Source organism: Nothoprocta perdicaria, unplaced genomic scaffold (genome assembly GCF_003342845.1).
Source record: "Nothoprocta perdicaria isolate Ctin4 unplaced genomic scaffold, notPer1 scaffold_44, whole genome shotgun sequence".
NCBI lineage: Eukaryota > Metazoa > Chordata > Aves > Tinamiformes > Tinamidae > Nothoprocta > Nothoprocta perdicaria.
Window position 1 is genome coordinate 161,059 of NW_020455688.1, and position 21,189 is coordinate 182,247.

Consider the following 21,189-nt stretch of genomic DNA (forward strand, 5'->3'; position numbering starts at 1 on the left):
AATGCATAGATGAAAACAGGTCCCTAATAATCATATTTTTTAGCTACCAAATTTTAGGCATTTAGAGTTTTTTTTTTTATGTACATATGCTGTGTTAGCATCAATGAATCGACTAGTTACACATATAAATCCTTCCTGACAAAGGTTTTATATTAAGCTCATAATAACAAAGTTACGTGCTTGAAAGTTAACTAAGATTAATGTTATAATATCCTTCCAAGAATGACAGAAATACCATCTTTTATCCCTTTTTTAAGACTTCTGTCTCTTTGGATGTGCAGCATTTAGCTATAAAACTGTTATACTGTATGAAGTGTTGCCTTAACTAGGATCATTTGCACACTACTGCCATGGATATTTTAGGCTCAAAAACGTGTTGCATTCATTCACTCTTGCAATAGGAATAGGAATAGGAATAGGAAGCAGCAATACAGTATAAGAGATAAGAGTTCTTTTGGAAATGCAAAAGAGCATTAAGTACAAGATGAAATTAAATCATCTATTATGTTTAATGTACTTATTCTCTTGCTTTTCACGAAAGATTTAGGTTAAGAAAGTCAGGAGAATATGTGAAAAGCAAATATAATCTTTCACTAAAGATTTTGCCTTGCAGATTACAATTTCTAAAACTCTTAAACTGCTTTCAAGAGATTTTGAAGAACATTTGAAGAGGGATAGTAGGCAGAAATGTTAATAACTTAGAAACTGCATTCTTATTACCATAGGTGTCAGGAATTAGACAGAGATGTTGAACAACTTATAAAACTGGCTGGTTCTCTGTTAGTAATCTGTCAGACTGCAATACAAAGACCATTAAACAGAGCTTCAAAGTGCTCTAGGAGATCAGATATCTTCCAAACCTAAATTTTATCTTTAACATCAGTACTTCATTCTACAAATCTTGTTTTATGAAGAAAGGTGTTGCTTACTTCTCTCAGTAGGCTTCACCTGACGATGACAGGTAAGGCTGCAGAGAGTTGGCCGAACACAAAATATAGTTAAAAACAATATATGTAATCACATTAGATTGAGATATACAAAAAGCCATAGCATAGAACATTACCTACTAGGTTTCGTCTGTGAAGAAAGTCTCCAGCATGCTTGTGCTCTCTAAATTTAGTTCAGAACGCTTTCTGAAATCATTAGAACAAATAATAACAGTTAAACAAAATTTCATTGACTCAGGGAGCGTCTTTGTATGTTCTGAGATGATACAGAATCATTCACCAAAGATACAATACCTAAATATAGAGGCCATGAATAAATACTGATAGATGAAAAGTTCTCATCCAATATTTGCAAATATGCAGTGCTGAGGCAGCTTTCTAGCTGAAGTTATGTGGGGAAGAAAAACATAAATTGCTTAAATATGGACTGCAACTACGTTAAGAACAAGTGACTATACAGGTGTAATATAGAACTTTATATAATGCAATTACCTGAAAGATTGACACAGGCCCTCTATTGCACAGGCTTTGTCTTACTCAGAGCATGTATCATTTTGTATGCTTCTCAAGTGAAACATTTATAGTTGCCTATTTTCCATATGCTGTCACTTTCTTGGGTACACAGAGACTCATAGATTAGTGGAGTAGCTATATCCATGTAGTATTTTGGCATTTATGGCAGTACATTTATGACTGAGAATTGCTCTTTAGTTTACAGGTTTACTCTTCTGGTTGGACTCTCATCAAGTGAATATGAACCTTAGGTTAGTGACTTTATTGGAAATCCACTGATTTACACCAGCAGGAGTGTATCTCCATGCTAGTGTTGCCTACTGCAAAAGTACATTTTTTAAAAAAAGAAAACAATTTGGAGCTGTACTTCAGCCATTGCAATCATTTGCCATTACTCAACATGCATCTAAATAAATGCTCCATTATCCTCTAAAATGGTTGCTATTGGTCACCTATTACTTGGCAGGTAATGTCACAGGAAATTACTTTTTCCATTGTCTGTCTGTGCTTTTGGTGGTTTATGCACAGTCAATACTTGTGATGATCATTTCCCCACTTACATTTACTTCAGCCACTGTGTTGACTTGTCCTTTTCTTAGGGGTGTGCATATATCAATTGCTTGTTAACCTGAGTCTGAGAGAAGCAACAACACTTTTTGTTTGCTAGACTTTTCCAAATGCACCAGCTGCTATGTGATAGAGCAGAAATCCTGCTTAAAAGTTCTCCAATTATGCTTCATTATTTTATACTATTTTCAACAGCTGGATGCTTGATTACATGCACTACAGAGCAGAAGTCCTTTCACTCTTTTGGCAAGTGTGCAGCTGCAAATCTTGTGGCTTTAGAACAGTATCCTAGAACACATTAATCATCCCTGAGAAGATTCCCATCAGCAACAGCAAGGGAAAATAGCTGTGAATATGCTATTCAACAAGTATATGATAGATTACATGTGTACTTTGAATATAATAATTCACAGTAGAAATGCCTAAATCCTTAGAAAGCAGTTAATATTTTCAATCAAATAAGTGATTTAATATTGCTTGTTGAATGTTTATCATTTTAACTGTTTTTAATAGCAAAATTACAATTGTAAATTTTGCAGAAAATAATCTCAAAGTAGTCTCCTGTTTAAAGAAAGAAAATAACCAGTTCACAGAAAGCATATTTTTTAGTTTGTAGCACCTGAAAGTGCTATTTGGTAAAAGGGTGAATATTTGATAAGATTAATTTTTTACATTTTTTTCAATATTAACACAAACCATGAAAAAAGCTGCAGTATATTTTGACTATAGAAAATAACACTAATAAATATTGAAAATATTAAAGTATATTTTATACTTACAAAATGCATAAAATGTTAAAAAAATAAGCTAAAAGACAAAATAAGCCTCCATTTTAGAATTTATTCTATCAAACACATGGAATTTACACAGGTTTTTCTTATTACCTGAGGGGATTGGTAAAGGCAGCTGTTGAGGTGACACATATGATTTATTTGACTCAGATGTGGTCTTTGCTGTCATAGGTGAACACAAAAATCTCTGCTTATCAAAGCTCCACAAACACGGTCTGTGAATTGGCTCCTTGGGTGGCTATCAATATATGCCACTCTATAATAAACATTTTACAGCTTTTAAATCACATGGCACAATTGTGTGCAAGGATTCTTTAGTAATTGCTTGTCAGGATCAAAACCGGTATGGGTTGGAGTTCCTGGGGAAATTTAATGATTTATTCATTCAGCTCTTCTCACTGTGTAGAAGCTTAGTTCTGTAGCATGTCGTGAGCTGGTGATGTGCTTACACACAGTGGAGTTCTTTTAACATAACCACACTCTTTCATCTACCCTACTTTTTCACACATGAAAACTATCTGCCACTTTAGCAGCTCCTTCTATTGAATTCCAGGTATCTACTTCCAAAGACAGATATGAACTCCTAGCTTTCCTCCAGATGGATCTTTGCAATATACTGTAGCTATAAGAAATAGCACAGAGCAACCTCATTCCCAGGAATTCAGTGTTCTTCACCTGGCCAGCTAATATAGGCTGACAACTATAAAGCATTATTGGTTGACTGCTGAAGGCAGAAGACAGTGTTTTTTTTCTTTTCTTTTCTTTTTTTTTTAGTTGACGTTATAACATTTATAGCACCCAATATTACAAGAAAAATTGTCTAACCAAAGCGTGTGCACATATGAAAAAGCCTCGTGAAGTGTTTATGTGCAGATAAATCATAGATACTGTTTATAATCTCTGACTATATTATCTCCTATTCTAGCTCTTCTCAACTTCTTAAGAATTCTTAAGGTCTTCTCAACTTATCTTCTGCATTTTATAACTGTCTCAGGCCTAGCTACAGGCTCTATCTGCCTCTTGTTAAACTTGGATTGCTTGTTGGGGTGTAAACTAGTTGGGACTCTGAATTTTCACAATCACTTGCTGAAGTAAGTATAATACAAATAATACAGCAAGGAGTGATTAAGAGCAGCATTGATAGATAAAATAAGCCGATTGAGCCAAATTAAACTGACTCATTTCTCTAGAAGAGCCAAATGTACCACAGTGTGAGTCATCTAACCTTTGTGCATAGTTACCCTGCTGATAGAAAAGCCACTGGTCTGCTAGCCATGGCTGGCCACTCCAAAACATTTTCTAGGAGGGAGTCCAGCATTCTAACTACTTAACAGTACACACTAAATCTCATTGAAAATGTGAAGATATTGGATCATAGCTCCTTAAAATCTCTATAAAGGACACAATCTTCATCAAGATTAAAAGCAGATCTCTATCCAAAATATCAAATTCTATGACCTAGGATAACAGCATATAAAATGAATAATGTATCCTACATAGGCACATTAATATATTTTTGTCATTTTATGATTGACTTAATGCCAACAATACTGCAAAGAAATACATTAATTTTGTGATTCCCCAATGACATTTACCAATGTATTTAACCAAAAACACATAATCTTTGCAAGAGATATATAGATAGTGGAGAAAAGGTAAGCAGGTGGCAAAAATCATGAAGCTAATTCATTTGGGTATGGAGTTCATTTTCTGGAGGAATAAAGCGTATCATGATGTTTAATTCCTCTGTCTATTACAGATGATCCTTTAATACGTATAAATGTATTAGGCTTTACATACTTGCCTGCTTGTCCAGCTGCAAACTTAAACCTATTATTTTAATTATAAAGAAAATTTGTGGCATAGGTAATTTTGGAGACAGTCATACCACAGTGTTACAATGCAGTAATTATATTTCAAAGGAAACCTTTTACTGACAGAAAGAGTATTAATCAATAATTAAGATGTGAAGATGAGTAATGCAATAAGCCAAATTAGTTTCATAGCTGGTTGCTATATTGATGACTCAATTACAGGTGGAAAGAGAAAGCATTTTGAAAATGTTTTTGAAAATGCTTTCAGCATTTAATTTTTAACATATTATGAATATAAAACATCACTTTAGAGAAAAATATATGAAAGGGATATTGTAGCTGGAAGATTTTAATTACCATGCTTCATTTTTGTTTTCACTCAAACAAACTTTCAAATATAGTCAAGCCTCATCATCTGCAAGAACTGCAATGAGTTTCATTGAAGGTGACTAATAACTTGAAAAATTACACACCATTTTTCCAACAAAATCTCATTTCATGTTCTGACAGAGATAACAAAATTCTAAATGCATATTCCAAGTATCAATATTAGCACAGCCTGTGATTCTAAAAAGTGCAGTGCATCAAAGCTTTCCATGATATGTGCACTCCATTTACTTCTTTCATAAGACACACCTTTTTGAACCAGCACACCAGTCACAGGATAATAGACAGTAGTGAGAAACCAGTAGTGAGAAAGCCAAGATTTTAGTGTTATACATATCACTCCTCTAAGAGCTTTACAACAAGTATGATCTGAAAAATATTCAAAAAGACTGATTTAAAACAAATGAACAAAAAACCCACCAGAGGCATGCACAGATCTTAGTAAAGAAAAAGTACATGGTATAGTCAGAGAGATTCTGGTTTATGTTTCTGAAAAGGCATTAATAGAAAACCCTGGCAAAAAAGAAATACATGCAAACAAAATTGTATTACACTAAACTTAAGGGAAAAGAGGGTACCTTGTTCATTTAAGGGCACAAGGCTTGAATAAAGCTTTCTCCTGAGGTTAAACTTTGAAATTTTAAATGGGAAACTACATATGTGAGGTGTCATGGGTAGTAAAAAAACTGAGATATCTAAAATCAATTGCTGTCATGTTCCTCTGAGTTATCTTCTTATTGAGATTTGACAGCTAATTCAGATGTCAGTACATTTGCTTCAGCATCTGATGTGACCCATCTACAAACTTGGAATATAGAAACAGATAATTTTATGAATGAAAAAGAGTTCACAATGGAAGTACAGAAATAATGTAAGCTTACTTACACAGCACTGGAAGTGTCAGCGTATGTAGAAGGTCCCTTTTCTTTGATGCTCACCATCTGAAAACTCATTTCCATATGCCTTGCTCTGAAAAAGTTCCCTTTAATGCAAGACCATAATCTTGTGGCCTCAGTAATGCATTACTGTAATTTATGTTTAAAGGAAATTCCCCTCATAATACCCTAAGATCTGAAGAAGAATCTGTAATTTTAGTTTCCAAGGAGTGATGACACATCTCTGCCCTAGCCACAGACACAGCCTCCTACCGCATGGTCAGGGAGCTGAGAGCCAAAGGGAAATCCTTGGCAATGGGGTAGAGCCTTGTCAATGGGATCCATCCCAGGATTCTCTGAGGGAACTGGGCAGCCAGTCCAATAAAAGCTTTTGGGGGTTTTCAAAATTAGATGGCCAGTGCAGAGAAGGGTAGATTATTCTGTGTGGGTAGATTATTAATATTATGATCTCCATGAGGAGTATATGCAACATCGTTGATAGGCTTTAATAAATTTGTGATTCAGCACTAATGGCTTCTTAATACCAGGTGTTCAGGGATTAAGAGGAAACCTGAGCTTTCAGGGATCAGAGACAGCAGGAGATTATGAGATACTACAATATGAGATACTACAGTAGTTTCTAGTAGATTATTATGAATTATGGTTACCATGAGTATTGAATATTTAATAGTGGCTATCGTGTTCAGTCAAACAAGCCAAATAATAGAAAAAAAATTATATGGCTGAACTTGTAAGACTTCTGAAAGACAATCTCTTGCACTGATGTTAGGATACATTCCAGGTGTGTTATGTGCTTCAGCTGAGAACAATGAAGAAAATATGAAGGGAGAAATAATGGCATACTTTGAAAATATCAAGTCCAATGCAGTGCATATAAAGCTAAAGCATGGAAAAGGAGTGTTTACAGTAGCTATAAATGACACCTTGGTGAGCAACTAGGCCCTTACTCTTCAGATCTTGATAACAATATATAGTTTCAAAAATATGGAAATTTAGAAATGCTACAAAATATTCTGCTTATCTTGAAACTGATAACCAAATTAAGTCAGATTGCTGCAGGCAAAATAGTTTGACTCTCCATTGCACAATTAAATTTAGTCCTTTTTATTACTACAAACTTGTAACATACACAGAGGTGAAATTCATACAGCTGAAAAAGAGCTTCAGTACATTTTGAATTTAAATATAGCTTAAGTAAGAAATAAATGTAAATTTAGTGGTGGAAATTATAAAAGGATTGGTTATTTCTACAGCAGGTCCTGGGACAGCCCATGCTCGACTTTCATCTACATTGTTGATCTTAGGTGCTTAATAGACATGCTGTGCATTGCCTCAGATGGTCAACCTAGCTATTTTTTTAAGTCATATACTGTGCCAGGGAGTGAGGATATCATTGCAAGACTGAAATATGGATATTAGATAAATCTTATCATAGCTATCACTAACAGAAAGAGCCTATAAGGGTAAAGTGCAACTGAAGCCTCAAAGTCACACTAACCTTTCTCTGGGATCAATGGAACAATGCATATATCTTTAGAGAAGCTGGGGAAACTCATGTAAAATCTGACAATGTTTCCAATTAACTACCTTTGTTAGACTGAAATAACTTAGGTGGAGTTAATATTTTTATTTAGAGAATCCCCTACAAAATCTTTTGTACATTCCAGTTTCTTCAGTGGAGAAAAAAAAAAAAATGGAAGAGAAATTTACACTTATAATTGTGCAAATTCTAATTTTAAGTTAATCTCCATATTTCTAGGCACATTTCTTGACATGTGACCAACTGGGACCTGTATAAACCATAAAATAGTTTGCTCATTATTTTTTATTGCTCAGCATAAATTGTCTCAATATTATATTTGCTACTGGAAAACTATTAGAACAGAGAAAGTATTTTGCACGTTAGATATGATGCTTTTACTTTGCTCTTAGAACTGTTTTTCATTGCATATATTTTTTGTTTAATTCTCATTGTAAAGTTTTAAGAAACTACCTTATATGGCCTTGAGAAATTTCACATGCAAAAATCACATTTTATTCTACTTGGAAAATAATTGTCAAATTTGGTCCTGGATGACATTTTCACATATTTGCTCCGGGTTAAATGTACCATTGCCACATTGAAATCTGAATGTATTTCACAGCAAAATACCTCTTTCTGTCTATGAATATCATCCTTTGTGTTTGAAGAAGATACCAAGCCACCTGGAAAATTTAAAAATAATTCACCTAGCATAGCTGCACTGGGTAATTTTGTGTATAGTAAGGATTTCTGCAAGCTAACAGTGCCCCTTGCGCTGCTGCTCTTTACATAATTACAACTCTTTCTACAGTCATGAATTTAAGTTTCCCAAGATGAAATTCAATGTCACTGTTTGTATTGAAGGTCTGTTATCTGTTTCTGAAACATTTGGATCCTCTTTTTGCACATAGGGTGTCTAAAACAAAGAGAAAAAATCTTGCCTTCTATAGGAAAAGGAAAAGTAATAAGGGAAGATAAAAGAAGCTCTACAAGCCATTCCTCAATTACTATTTCTCTTGGTAGGGTGAGGTTACTATACTTGCATACAGATGAAGTATAGGACCTTATGCAAAATCCATTCAAGTATTAAACAGGATTATATTTTGTGTGATGAACAAGTAAAAGAGCTTTGTATGGAATTATAATGACCTGTTGTTTGTTGGAGATAATAAAAAGCCAAAGCATTTGTCTCTGTGTGAATTTAAAATATTGAGAAATCTATTTACTGTTTCATGATCCCTGCAATTTCAAAGAATAAGCAAGTTGAAGAAGAATATTCAGGCAAAATTCATAGCCTTCATTTTATTGACATTATCAGTAAAAGCAGCACCTAGATTCTAGATCTAGTTAAAGACACAAATTGAACAAGAAGCTACAACACAGATCTTTTAAGAATCTAGCCCTGCAAATCAAAGTACTGTTAAATACTTAGAAGGACTGTGCCATGGAAGAGAATGGAGAAGAAAACTGTTCCACTGCGGAAGATTTTATGACAGGCAACTGCAGCTGTTTTGTCAAAGAGTGAAGTCTGCCTGTTCTTCTATTTTTCACACAGCAAAGAAAGAAGACAGTGCTATGGTCTACCTCTAATACCACTGCTTAAAAAGGCAAGACATCAACACAAGTGGAGGACAGGGCTCTGTCACACTCACTGTAAAGAAGTTCTTCCTCATATGTAGATGAAACTTCCTGTGTTTCAACTTATACCCATTGCCCCTTGTCCTATCACTGACCACCACTGAGAAGAGTTTGACCCCACCCTCTGTACATTCACACTTCAGGTATTTATATATATTGATCAGATCCCTTCTCAACCTTCTCTTCTCCAGGCTAAACAGACCCAGCTCACGTAGCCTTTCCTCATAAAAGAGATGTTCCAGTCCCTTCATCATCTTTGTGTCTCCGCTGGACCCTCTACAGAAGCTCCACATCTCTCTTATACTGGGGAGCCCAGAGCTGCATCCAGTACTCCAGGTGTGACCTCACCGGAGCTGAGCAGAGGGGCAGGATCCCCTCCCTGCCCCTGCTGGCAACATCCTCCTGATGCAGGCCAGGAGCCCATTGGCCTTCTTTGCCACGTGGGCACTGCTGCCTCACAGGTAACTTGGTGTCAACCGGGACTCCCAAGTCTCTCTCTGCGGAGCTGCTCTCCAGTAGGTCAATTTAATCTGTACTGACTGTACTAACTGCCTGAGGTTACTCCAGGTTACTCCCCAGGGCAGGACCCTGCACTTTTCCTTGTTGAACCTCATGAGCTTCCTCTCTGTGCAACTATCTAGCCTGTCCAGGTCCCTCTGGATGGCAGCACAGCCCGCTGGAGTAACGGCCACTCCACCCAGCTTAGTATCGTCCACAAACTTGCTCAGGGTGCTCTGTGCCCTCATCCAAGTCATTGATGAACAAGTTGAACAGCACTGGGCTTAGTACTGACCCCTGTGGGACACCATCATCCACAGGCCTCCATCTGGACTCAGCCCCATTTATAACCACTGAACTCTGCCATCCAGCCAGTACTCAATCCACCTCACTGAGCACTTGTCCAGTTCACACTTCTGGAGCTTCTGTATGAGGATATCATGGGAGACGGTGTCAAAAGCCTTGCTGAAGTCAAGGTAGACAATATCCACGGCTCTCCCATCGTCCATCCAGTCAGTCATCTCATCACAGAAAGCTATCAAGTTGGTCAAACATGACTTCCCCTTGGTAAGCATGAATCCATACTGACTACAATTGATCACGTTCTTTTCCTTCACATGCCTAAAATGTTGGGATTTTTTTTCCCATTTAAAGAATAATATTTTTCTAGCTCATGTATTTATTTTCAAGTAAAATGCAGCTTTGAGGACTGTGAATTATTAGTATATTCTGGTGTTGAGATACCTGAAATGAGATTAATCTTGAAGTACCTAATACCTCAAGTAAGAATATAAATGATGTCTCTACATATGTGACATATCTGTATTCACTAGAAAGAATTAAGAATTTCCAAAGGTCATCATTAATCTTAAGGATGTGTAAAATGAATTGTGCTAAAAAGTGAGTCTAGAGTGAGTAATTTAAACTTGATATCTAACTTCCAATGGCAAAACTTAGGTGAGATTAATCCCTCTCTCCAGAACAGAAAAATCTCACACTACTAAGCCAGTCCTTGTTAATATTTAATGTATGAATAAATACAAATATAACGTATACATTTCAGAAAGACTAAATATGTTTATGTCCCACAAATTTCCTCAAAAAAAAAGTCAGATTCATAACTCATATTTTACAGGTGAGCTGGGTCTCTAGCCTATTCAGTATCACACACCACCCTTTAATTACTTTTGAGGATAATTTTTTCATTCGTTCTAAAAAATCAGCATTGCATTTTAAAAGTTAGCATTAATAAATCCTTTTAAAACCCTATGAAAAGTGAAAATGCCCCAAATAGTAATCAAAACTGTTCATACAGCAAAGTTATAATCACATGATTATAAATCCTGTGATTATAACAAAGTTAATATTTTCTAAAGTTACAAATAAGAATTTGTAACATTAAAATATTTGTAATATTAGTAACATATCAAAATATTTGCAATATTTGCATTGTCAATGATAATATTTGTTTAGCCTAAATAGGCTAAAATAAAAATATAGGAAATAAATAGGAAATAAAAATCATATCGAACAGTCTGATGAAATGTTTGAAAGTACATAATTTAAAATTCTTCATCATAGTTATATGAATTAATAGATTTTCTGTGATCTGTCAACTATACAAGGACAAAATAGTGCTTATACATAAAGTTGAATTTTTGCCTTATAAAATTTACATTTGATGGAATAAAGTACACACACAAACTGACTACATTTACTGCATGCATATAATTCCCACAAAATCTGAGATTCATAAAAATCTATGATCTGCAGCCATTTATTTCTTAAATGATTTCACCTACCAGACGCACTCATTATCCCTGTTCCCAGACCTACTAATAAAATGAGGCCCACCAATAAAATTGTTGCTCTATAACCAGTAATGTGTGTTCAACCATAGTGGTTAAGAGTGGAAGAATGGTACAAAGGCAACACTAACAAGCCATAAGGTGAACAAACAATGATAGGATTTTAGCTTGTCTTACGTGGATTATGGGAGTCTGAGAGACTGTAAAGACAAAAAAACATTTAGGGCTGAATGCAACTGTTACAGTAGAACTAGGGAGTAGAACAGAATTTGACAAAATAAAGGATGATCATTTATTTAGAAAATTTTTAGAAAACATAAGACAGACAAAAACATTAAAGTATTGATGGTGATCTCTCTAAAGCCAATGAATATTTTGCTATCGGTAAGAGATGCGCAGAACCAGAGCTATTTTCATCTATTTCTTCTCCAGAGTACCAATAACTCTAATTTTCACTAAAAGTCCACGTTTATATCAAGTCTGAAAGAAATGGGATAGCATGTGTAAATGGACTTTCACATAAGTATAGGAAGAAACATCTGTATATTCCAGTCGTAATAGATTTGAGACATGTCATGTAAAATCAGTAACAGTTTGTTCTATTGCAAAAAGTTTTTCCAATTTCCATTAGTGAGCAAAACCACTATTCTTATATGTGTCATTAAGGTAGATATTTTTTTACTAACTGAACTTAGTGTCCTCTCATCTGTATTGTAGATTAGAAATTCAGCAAAAGAAAATATTTTGCTCGGTCTTGACAATACTTATACAAATCAAAAATGTTCCTTCTGGGCCTCACCTCTGCTATTTGAAAGATTCTGCAAGTCTTAACAAGTTTTCTTCACTGAATGACTGCTGCAGGGTTGACTCCATGTTATGTGTCAGACAGAAGGAGGTCTGACTTTGCAACAATGTGGTCCAGTTCAGTCTTGGTATTATAAAAATAGGACTAAAAAGATAAACTCATATAGTGAGTGAATTCTCACCTCACCTTTCAAAAGTATTTTTTTAAAAAATCAAGGTAGAAATTATTGTTCACTTCGTGAAGGACTGAAAGAAATATATTATTTCCTTGTATGTGTTTTGAACATTTTAAGAGACATTCAAGAAGAATTAAAAGCTATTGTAAAAGAACTTGGTACTTTTTCTCATTTCTCTAAATAAACAGCTACACATCTAATCTCAAAGAAGATTTTCTTTCTGTATTGAAAATATATCTTGTCAGAAAGTAGGAACTAAACACTGTTGAAAAAGAGAGAGCAGTAGACATTTATTCAACTTCAGCATATTTTAAATAATACAGGTGATTTATGTCAATTCCCTCAACATTTCAGTTCTTTCAGCTGGAAAATCACAGTTGATTATAGTACACAACAATGAAAGTTACTTCATATTAATAAAACAGCCTCTAAAATAGTAAGGGTTATTTCTGTAAGAAGTAGCATCAGTGAAACTAGACTATAAAACAAACATGAAAACTTTACAAGAGATGTGTGATGACATCGATGTTATGATAAAAGAAAAGGCTATCAGAGATGGAAAAAAATACTTCAGAATAGAAACAAGAGAATTAGCTTCAATGATTTGAAATCTCAAAGCATGAAGCCTTGTATTGCAATTTATGCTATTGTACATATATGCACTGTGCCTTAAGAAATCTATTATTTGGACTAAGGGAAAAAGAAAGTTTATTGCAGTAGCGGGGTGTCATATTTGACAGTGGCAAATGCTTCTTGTACATTTGAGAAGAGAATTGAACTTCCCACCCACAGACTAATGAGAACAACAACCTCTCACTCAAGTGAAGCCTCAGAAGGATTTGAAGCTGTCATTTTGCTTGATGAAATACCACTGATGTATGCATTTAAAGTAATAGGGAAAATACAGGAGAAATCATGAAAGAAAGATTGCTGGGAACATCCTATAAATATGTACAGAATCATCTCAATTATCCAAACCACTAGCTAACCGCAACTTTCAGTTACAAAGGAAAAAAAAACACACATTGATTGAAAAACAGGTTAAAAATAAGTAGAAACATCTCCCTGAAATTAAGAGCAGACTCCTCAGATGTGGACTTTGAGAACTTGTACTTGGTTCTTCATAAGTCATAAATAATTTTGATCTCATGCTGCAAGAAGCAAAAATCCATATCACTCATTATAACAACAAGATATGGTCTGTTCCTAGGAAACTCTTTGTACTTGATGTTACTTGGATTTGTTGTTGTTAACGGTTAGATTAGGGAGCACTAGATCTCCCTGAAGACTACATCTGCTGTAGTCACAATGTAGCCAAATTGGAAAAAAAAAAAAGATCTGATTCTTTCTTAATGTTTAGTGAGGTGAGAAGTTGAAAACAGTGATGAGATTTTATGTGAAGAAATGATTGTATAAGGAATGAGTTACTTAACACTATGTCTGAAAAATGCTGTAAATAAGTCATTAAGCACAGAGGAAAAGAAAAAGACATAAAGGAAGAGCAAGGTAAAAAAGAACATTGGGTAAATGGAATAATAATAGTTTAGGGTTTTTTCCTCCATTATATGCATACTTCAGTCCTGTGGACACAAAAGGATGTTGTCCATATGCACACACATGGGGAATAGATTCTTTTAAAACCCAAGTGTGAAAGAAAATTTCGATCAATAGAAGGAAACTTGACAGGAACATTGAAATTATGTAGGTTCTCAAAGCCACCTTGATCCAAGGTTGACCAAGTTTATTCGAGTTCAGCAAGGAGGATTTTGCTGACAGGCTAAACTCCATTTCAAAACTGATAGGCTGCATAATACAGTACATCAAATCATATTGTGTTAATGCATTTTAAATTTCAACTTACATGCAGTGGTAGTACAAAATGAATAAATAACAGGAAGCACTCCATCATTTAAGTATCGGATCCTGAAGAATGATGATCATTGCCGGACGGGAAGCCTCCACTTCTGGCTGTTGGTTGTAATGGATGGCCCTGCCCAGTCCAGCCCAGCAAATCCCTGCAATACCTTCACAGTCCTTTTTCCCCCAAAATAGGCTAGAGAGGGTGTGAGTCTACACATATGTATTTCTGACCCTTCCAACTTTCCCATTTCTATTAGAGGTTTTCCTGAAGGCTGTGCTTGCCAACTAGATGTCCAATAAGCTGCAGCCTTGACTGGAGTTGATTTTAATGACTGGGATTCACTGATCAAAACAGGCTATATGTGTTCTCTTTAAGTGCCATCAGAAATTCACATCTGGTTTACTTTAAGCCCATTGCTAATCAATATCTCTCATCAGCTCAGTTTGGTGCTCCTTAAACTCCTTAAAGCAGTATTTTCTGAATGTACCCTTCTTTTTTCTTCACAAATCAAAAAGAAATAATGGAAAGGAATATGTCACAGTTCAGATAAGAAGAGGAACAAAAGGAAAAAGACAACAGCAGCTTGGAGAGTCATCCATCACAGGTTCTGGAGTGTCACAAGCTCTTTGAGCATTTTTCCCTATGTCAGTTCACAGGCAGTAGCTCACAGACCATTAGCACTGGAAGAAAAGTATATAGCTATCTTCCTTGTTTCCAAGCAAAGAAAACAGTAAAAGTACCAGTGGCAGATGTTTTTAAATTCTCAAAGGTGTTCAGATCTTTTCAAAAAGAATAAATGATATTGTGCTGCAACAGACTAAAACATATGGAATCCATTTCTAGTATTCCATTACAACTGCCAGAGAGATTTCTATCCCAGATCAAAACTTAGTGAAGATAGCTCAGATAGAATGATAAACTCTAAACAGCTTTTTATGTTCTACATAATGAGTTAATTTGGACTCCCATTTTAAAATTGTTCTGAAATCATAATAAAAATATTATTATAAAAAACAGTTGCAGAAATGCAAAGTAACAGAAAGTTCACATCGTGGGCTTGGATTCCAAAAAGTGCAAAAGGCAATAGTAGTGGCTAAAATAGATTTCTGATAGACAAAAGTTTAAGTTAACTAGATGAATTAGATGAGAATTAGCTACAAACCACTCACTGAAATTAAGAAAGTTTAAAAGATAATCTTAGACTTACAGTAAAATGCCCATATCAAAGAAAAAAAATCACATAGAACAATGTTGAGAAATAGGCACAAATATGTGACAAACAAGCTTCCTAAATACAAGTGCTTCCTGTGCATGAACAAGGCGGGAAATAATCCTCACATACTTGTAGTGTTTCAGGCAACTCAGCTCTGGTGAGGCCACACCTGGAGTACTGTGTGCAGTTCTTGGATCCCCAGTATAAGAGGGATGTGGAGCTTCTTGAGAGGGTCCAGAGAAGAGCGACAAAGATGATTAAGGGACTGGAACATCTCTTGTATGAGGAGAGACTGAGTGAGTCGGGCCTGTTCAGCTTGGAGAAGAGAAGGCTGAGAGGGGATCTGATTAACATGTATAAGTTCATGGAGGGAGAATGTAGGGAGGAAGGGGCCAAGGTCTTCTCCTTGGTGGTCACTGACAGGACAAGGGGAAATGGGTGTAAGTTGAAACACAGGCAGTTCCATCTCCATGTGAAGAGGAACTTCTTTCCTGCAAGGTGGCATAGCCTGGGCTCTGGAGATAGCTATGGGAAGCATTGCTACACCTGAGGCACTTCTGTTCCTCAGTGTCAACTTATTAGCAAGGTAACAGTCTGGACCTGAACAGCAAATGGTTCACCCATATATCTCTGTACTAGGATCCTCTGTGAGCACAGCTGGGCCAGCAGGAAGAATACAGGTGGATGGATTCTTTCAGACCCATCGTCAGCCAGAGAGTAGAGACATGTTCATGCATCCAACAAGGCCCCTCCCTTGCTTTGTTCATATTCATAACATAGCCAACATCCAGAAGTTTCATAGGAAGTTACAGTATTCTGTAGGGGATAAAAGAGAAAGGAGTTGGATGATATTTGACAGACTGAAAAAAGAAACACCAGAAAGACATGTTCTAGCTTATGCACTGAAGCACAAAATGTATCACAATGATAGAAATATTCTTTTTATTCTAAATTAATCTCTTTCACTCACTCTTTCATCAAAAAAACAAATAGAATCTGCCTGGAAACTTTATTTGCCTTTTTCCTGTCTAGCTTCTACTACAGTTTTAAGAAGCAATTTAAATGGCTTTGTGTCGGTTAATGTATTCATGCACCCACACAGATAGCTCCCAATGTTATCAGATGACTATATTTTAACAAATATAATTTATGATTTTAAAAAGTCACTCTAATTAAGTCCCTATTTGGTAATCTCCAGTGGTTCTTACTGAGCAAATAGGGATAAATTACTTAATACAACCTGTAATTAGGGCATTCACTACTTGATCTAATTGTGTAATTATGGGCTTAAGTAGTAAATTTTTGACATGATGTCTCCTATTCTGTCAAGGCCTTGAGAGGAATTAGCTTACAATATTTGGCCTCAGACATCCTACACTATTATGCACAAAATTCTTTACCAGATGACCTGCTTTACATGTATATTATGAACTGTGTGATAATATTAGTTATCTTTTCCTGCATTTTCTCATAAATAGAATTATCGTCAGTTTTCATTACATTTCCAGTGTTTCCTGGATTTACAGGGATAAGATTATAAAGCAGAGACCTGTTTTGGTTGCCTGAACTTAGTCTTATGACTTTATTCATAAGTGTCTGAACACATTAGTGTGGCTGTACTAGTCTTGTCATTTCTGAAGACCTTTTTCTTTCTTTCCCCAAATACAGAATGGACAAATTTAATAATATCAGTAGAGCCATTTTTTAATGAAAAAAAAATATATATATAAAGTATATATATATCAAATTGGTATATAAGGTTTTTTTTTTTCCTGTGTAGGTAAATGCTGAATCCTCTCCATGTATGTGAAAAAAGTGGGATCTAGAAAGTCATTTAAGATCCTCAAGTTTACACTTTATAATGTGTAAAACTAAGGAACTCCATCTTGTGTGTATTCATCCGTATTCTTGCTTGTCTTCAAACCAAATATTTTGTTCCAACATGACCCCTATCCCAGACTTCTCAACAGAAAAGCCTGACTGAGCCACTGTTTTTATATAACTGCCCTTTGCAGAGGAGGTTATCCGAGAATTTAAGCCACTTACTTAACACCTTGCTTATCCAAGAACTAAAAAAAATGGAATCACTATCATTTTCAATGTGGAGAAAGCAATTCCAGGCTATTAAATGCTACAGAGTTATGGAAGAAAAACAAGATAATCTTGTCCTTCCCCCCAGAATACACCTCCTGCTCCTTCTGCTGAAGCTAGAACTCTGTGAAGCCAAAAATATGGAAATAAGGAGCCAAAAGAAGAATATACAAGAGAGAAATTAGTGTGATCTGTGTGTAGAGCTACAAAAAGGAGACCTGGGTTTTCTCCTTGCAACATTCACAGCTGCTTCACTCGCATGACCTGCTTGAATGATCACAGGATTTATGACAGCTCCCCACAGGTATGAATCAATGGAACATTATAAAATGTAGAGCAGCATATCTGCTCTGTAGCATCTCTGAAATGCTGCAGAACATAAGTACAAATCTGCCTAAATTTCTTGGAAGAAGATCACAGAAATTCAACAGAGGGTTTTATAGAAATAACAGTACAGTACAAGACATTTGAAGTCATCAGACAATTATAAGGATTATTACTGTTTTTATATAACAGCCACCATAACGCTTTTTCTCTCTTTGATATTATTTATCAGCATTCTTTTATCTCAAAGTGTCTTCTTCATATATTCTAAAGCTTGGCCCCACTCCTACCTACTTTAAGTCAATGGGATTTTAATGACTGCCTTGAATAACAGGATCAAGCCCAGAATGGTTGTCAAACTAACAAAAATGTTTAATACTGTTAAGTGAAATGAATGACCTTCTAAATAATGCTTATGAAAAATGAATCTTCTGCACTGATATACATACCATACATGCTCATATCTTGAATTACACTACAGTTTTGCTCTATGTGGTATCCATCATTTGTCACATTATGCTATTTTAAGTAGGCAACCTTGCAATCAATAGCATGAAACATCTTTCCTGGGAGGAAGTGCATTATACAATGAATCTCAATCAATTTGACAGAAGGGATATTTAACCCCTACTCCCTCAAACACCTCTAGTTAAAGTTTTAAAACTGGAGCCAGAAGTTAGGCAGATAAATACAAAATTCAAATGACCTTATTTTCAGGAGGGCTTAAGAATCATACCTTTGCTGAGCTCAATGAGCAGTGGGAGCTATATAATTAACACCGAACAGCCCTCAAAAGCAGTTGTCCAAATACAGATTTAGACCTTAAGAGCTTAAGTTGCATCATTTAGATCTTTCAGCACCAATGACATTATTCAAGTTATTAGCATATATTGGCATATATTATACTAACCTACATTTCAGCTGTCATACTTTTAAGCAGATGGCCCCATATATCATTTGTTTAATAATCCCTGCAGTATTGTCCTTCTATTAATAGTTAACTACACTTGTTGGACAATAAATTAAATGACCGATAGCATATCTTATAGGAAACATGACACATAAACTTTAAATATGGTAAGGGATGTGTCAACAGTATCTAGTTCTTTGTGTGTGACTGTGCAATATCTTTGGGAAGTTTTTGATAGCTTAAATTTTTCTTTGGCTTTCCTAACCTTCAGAACTGAGATTCCTACTATTTCCTTGTTATAAAAAGATATATGGCTTACTACATGCTTACATTATAATTCCATTTTTAAAAAGTTTGATCTCCTCATTTATCTCATCATTCCCCCAGTTACCCATGGTTCTGAACACTCAGCATCAACAAATACTCTAAGAAATAACATGGCCACATCCATTGGACACTCAGGAAGTAAAGCAGTCATTCATTCAAAGCTACAAAACTAACCAAAGCTCCAGAATGCGCCCAAAATGGTTTTCTTAATAAAGTATTGTCTTATTCTGGAATTTGATTTTAACCAGGGTGCAAAACAGAAAACATTTCAGATAAAGATTCGCAGTCATTCAAATAAAAAATTTAGCCAAAATTTCTTTCATTAGTCAGGCTTTTACGTGGCAGTTGGACAATGCAGGGAAAACAGGGAAAGGGAGACATATAAAAGGATCAGAATGGTTCCAATCCTGCAGCAATCCTTTGCAGTCTACAAAGCTGCACTTGTAAGTCTATTAGGAAACTGTGTTCATGAGGTTCCATAGCATATGGGGAAAAACAGTATAGGTTGGGGGCTGTGAGAATATGGGGCAATCCTTTTTTACATATTATTTTACAGATAAAGATGATAAGCCTTTGAGAGGCAAATGTAAATTCCTAGAAAAAGCATTCTTGCTGTACTTGCCTTTTGTAGAACAGTTCATCAATTTACAGCTGTGTTTACAATATTAAATATACCATATGAATGATTTTATTATTTTTCTCTAGCCTTCCACAAAAATCAGCAAGACATAACATTATACCACACAAAAGTCCAGACAGTGATTGTTCAAACATTTTCAGTTTAAAAGACTACTCCTCTATTCTCACTGCAGTGTTTTAAAAGTCACCCTGGCACTCTGGGTTGGACGAGTTTTTCATTGACATATGAGACACACAGCACAACAAACCTTTTGGCTATTACATTCCTGAGAAGTAAGCAGAGAGTACAATCCTGGTTGATTCTAACACTTACTAACATCGTTCATGTTGAGCGCCTGGGTTCTTGAATGGGTAGCCTGATCCTAGAAGAGCTTCTGACCAATAAAATATTAATTGAATAAGAAATAGCTTACAGTTGAAATCTTGAGAAACTTGCCTTTTTTTAACTTCCATGGTTCAGATACCATGAACATCCCATAAAAGAGCAGGTAACAGGAGTGATGTGTTTCCACACCTGAAGGAGCTGCAATGCAGTTGCCAAACCCAACTCCTCAATGCTGTGCGAGTCTTCAGGTTTGGGCTGTGCTAACCCAAAAGGTTTGGGCTCCCACCACCCAGTCCCTACCTGCCTTCACACAGGCACCAAAAACTGCACCAAAACTGCCATAAAGTAGCTGCCTATACCAGTCCCTAACCAAGCCTTCCAGCAGGCAAGAATGACTTACAATGCCTTATGACCCTGTCTTTTAACACTTTCTACTGCTGTTTCCAAGCGCATTAGAGAACCATAATGTACTGGAGAAATATAAGCAATACCACTCAGTTATTAATCTGTAGACAAATACCTCCTATGAAATTATCAACTTGATATTTGCATCAACTGCTTATTTGCAGGACCAATATGGGAGCTGCCAAATCGCTGCCAATGCAAATCCCCTAATCAGTCTGACATGGACACATCCTGAGACAACACAAAGCCTCTGAGATGCATGTGCCCAAAAAAAAACTCATGTCCCTCTTTCATATTTCTAAGAGATCACTTCACATGCAGGAGCTCCCCAAGTGTACAAGAGTGATAGATGAAATTCGCTTACCTTTGCCTTTTCTTTTTCCTACCCAATCAGCACAGTCATGCTCCATTAGTGAACCACAACAGAGGACACAGCAAAAGTCATGGCAAAATAGGATGAATCCAAGGGAGTTTCGTAACTCTGGGAAAACAAAAAAAAACTTTTTATCCAGATTTCTTGTTTCAAGAAAAAGGACAGATGAAAAATTCAGTATATGAGCATTTTCCTGTTGTTGATGCTACAGATACAGAACTACGAAGTATTTCATATGCACTAATAACGAAACCTGTGATAAACCTATCTCTATCAGAGAATAAAGTTTTGTTCCTTTTTTCCTACTGAGATGGTTAACTTCTTGCAGCCTTTCTTATTTACATTTTAAATAATGAAAAA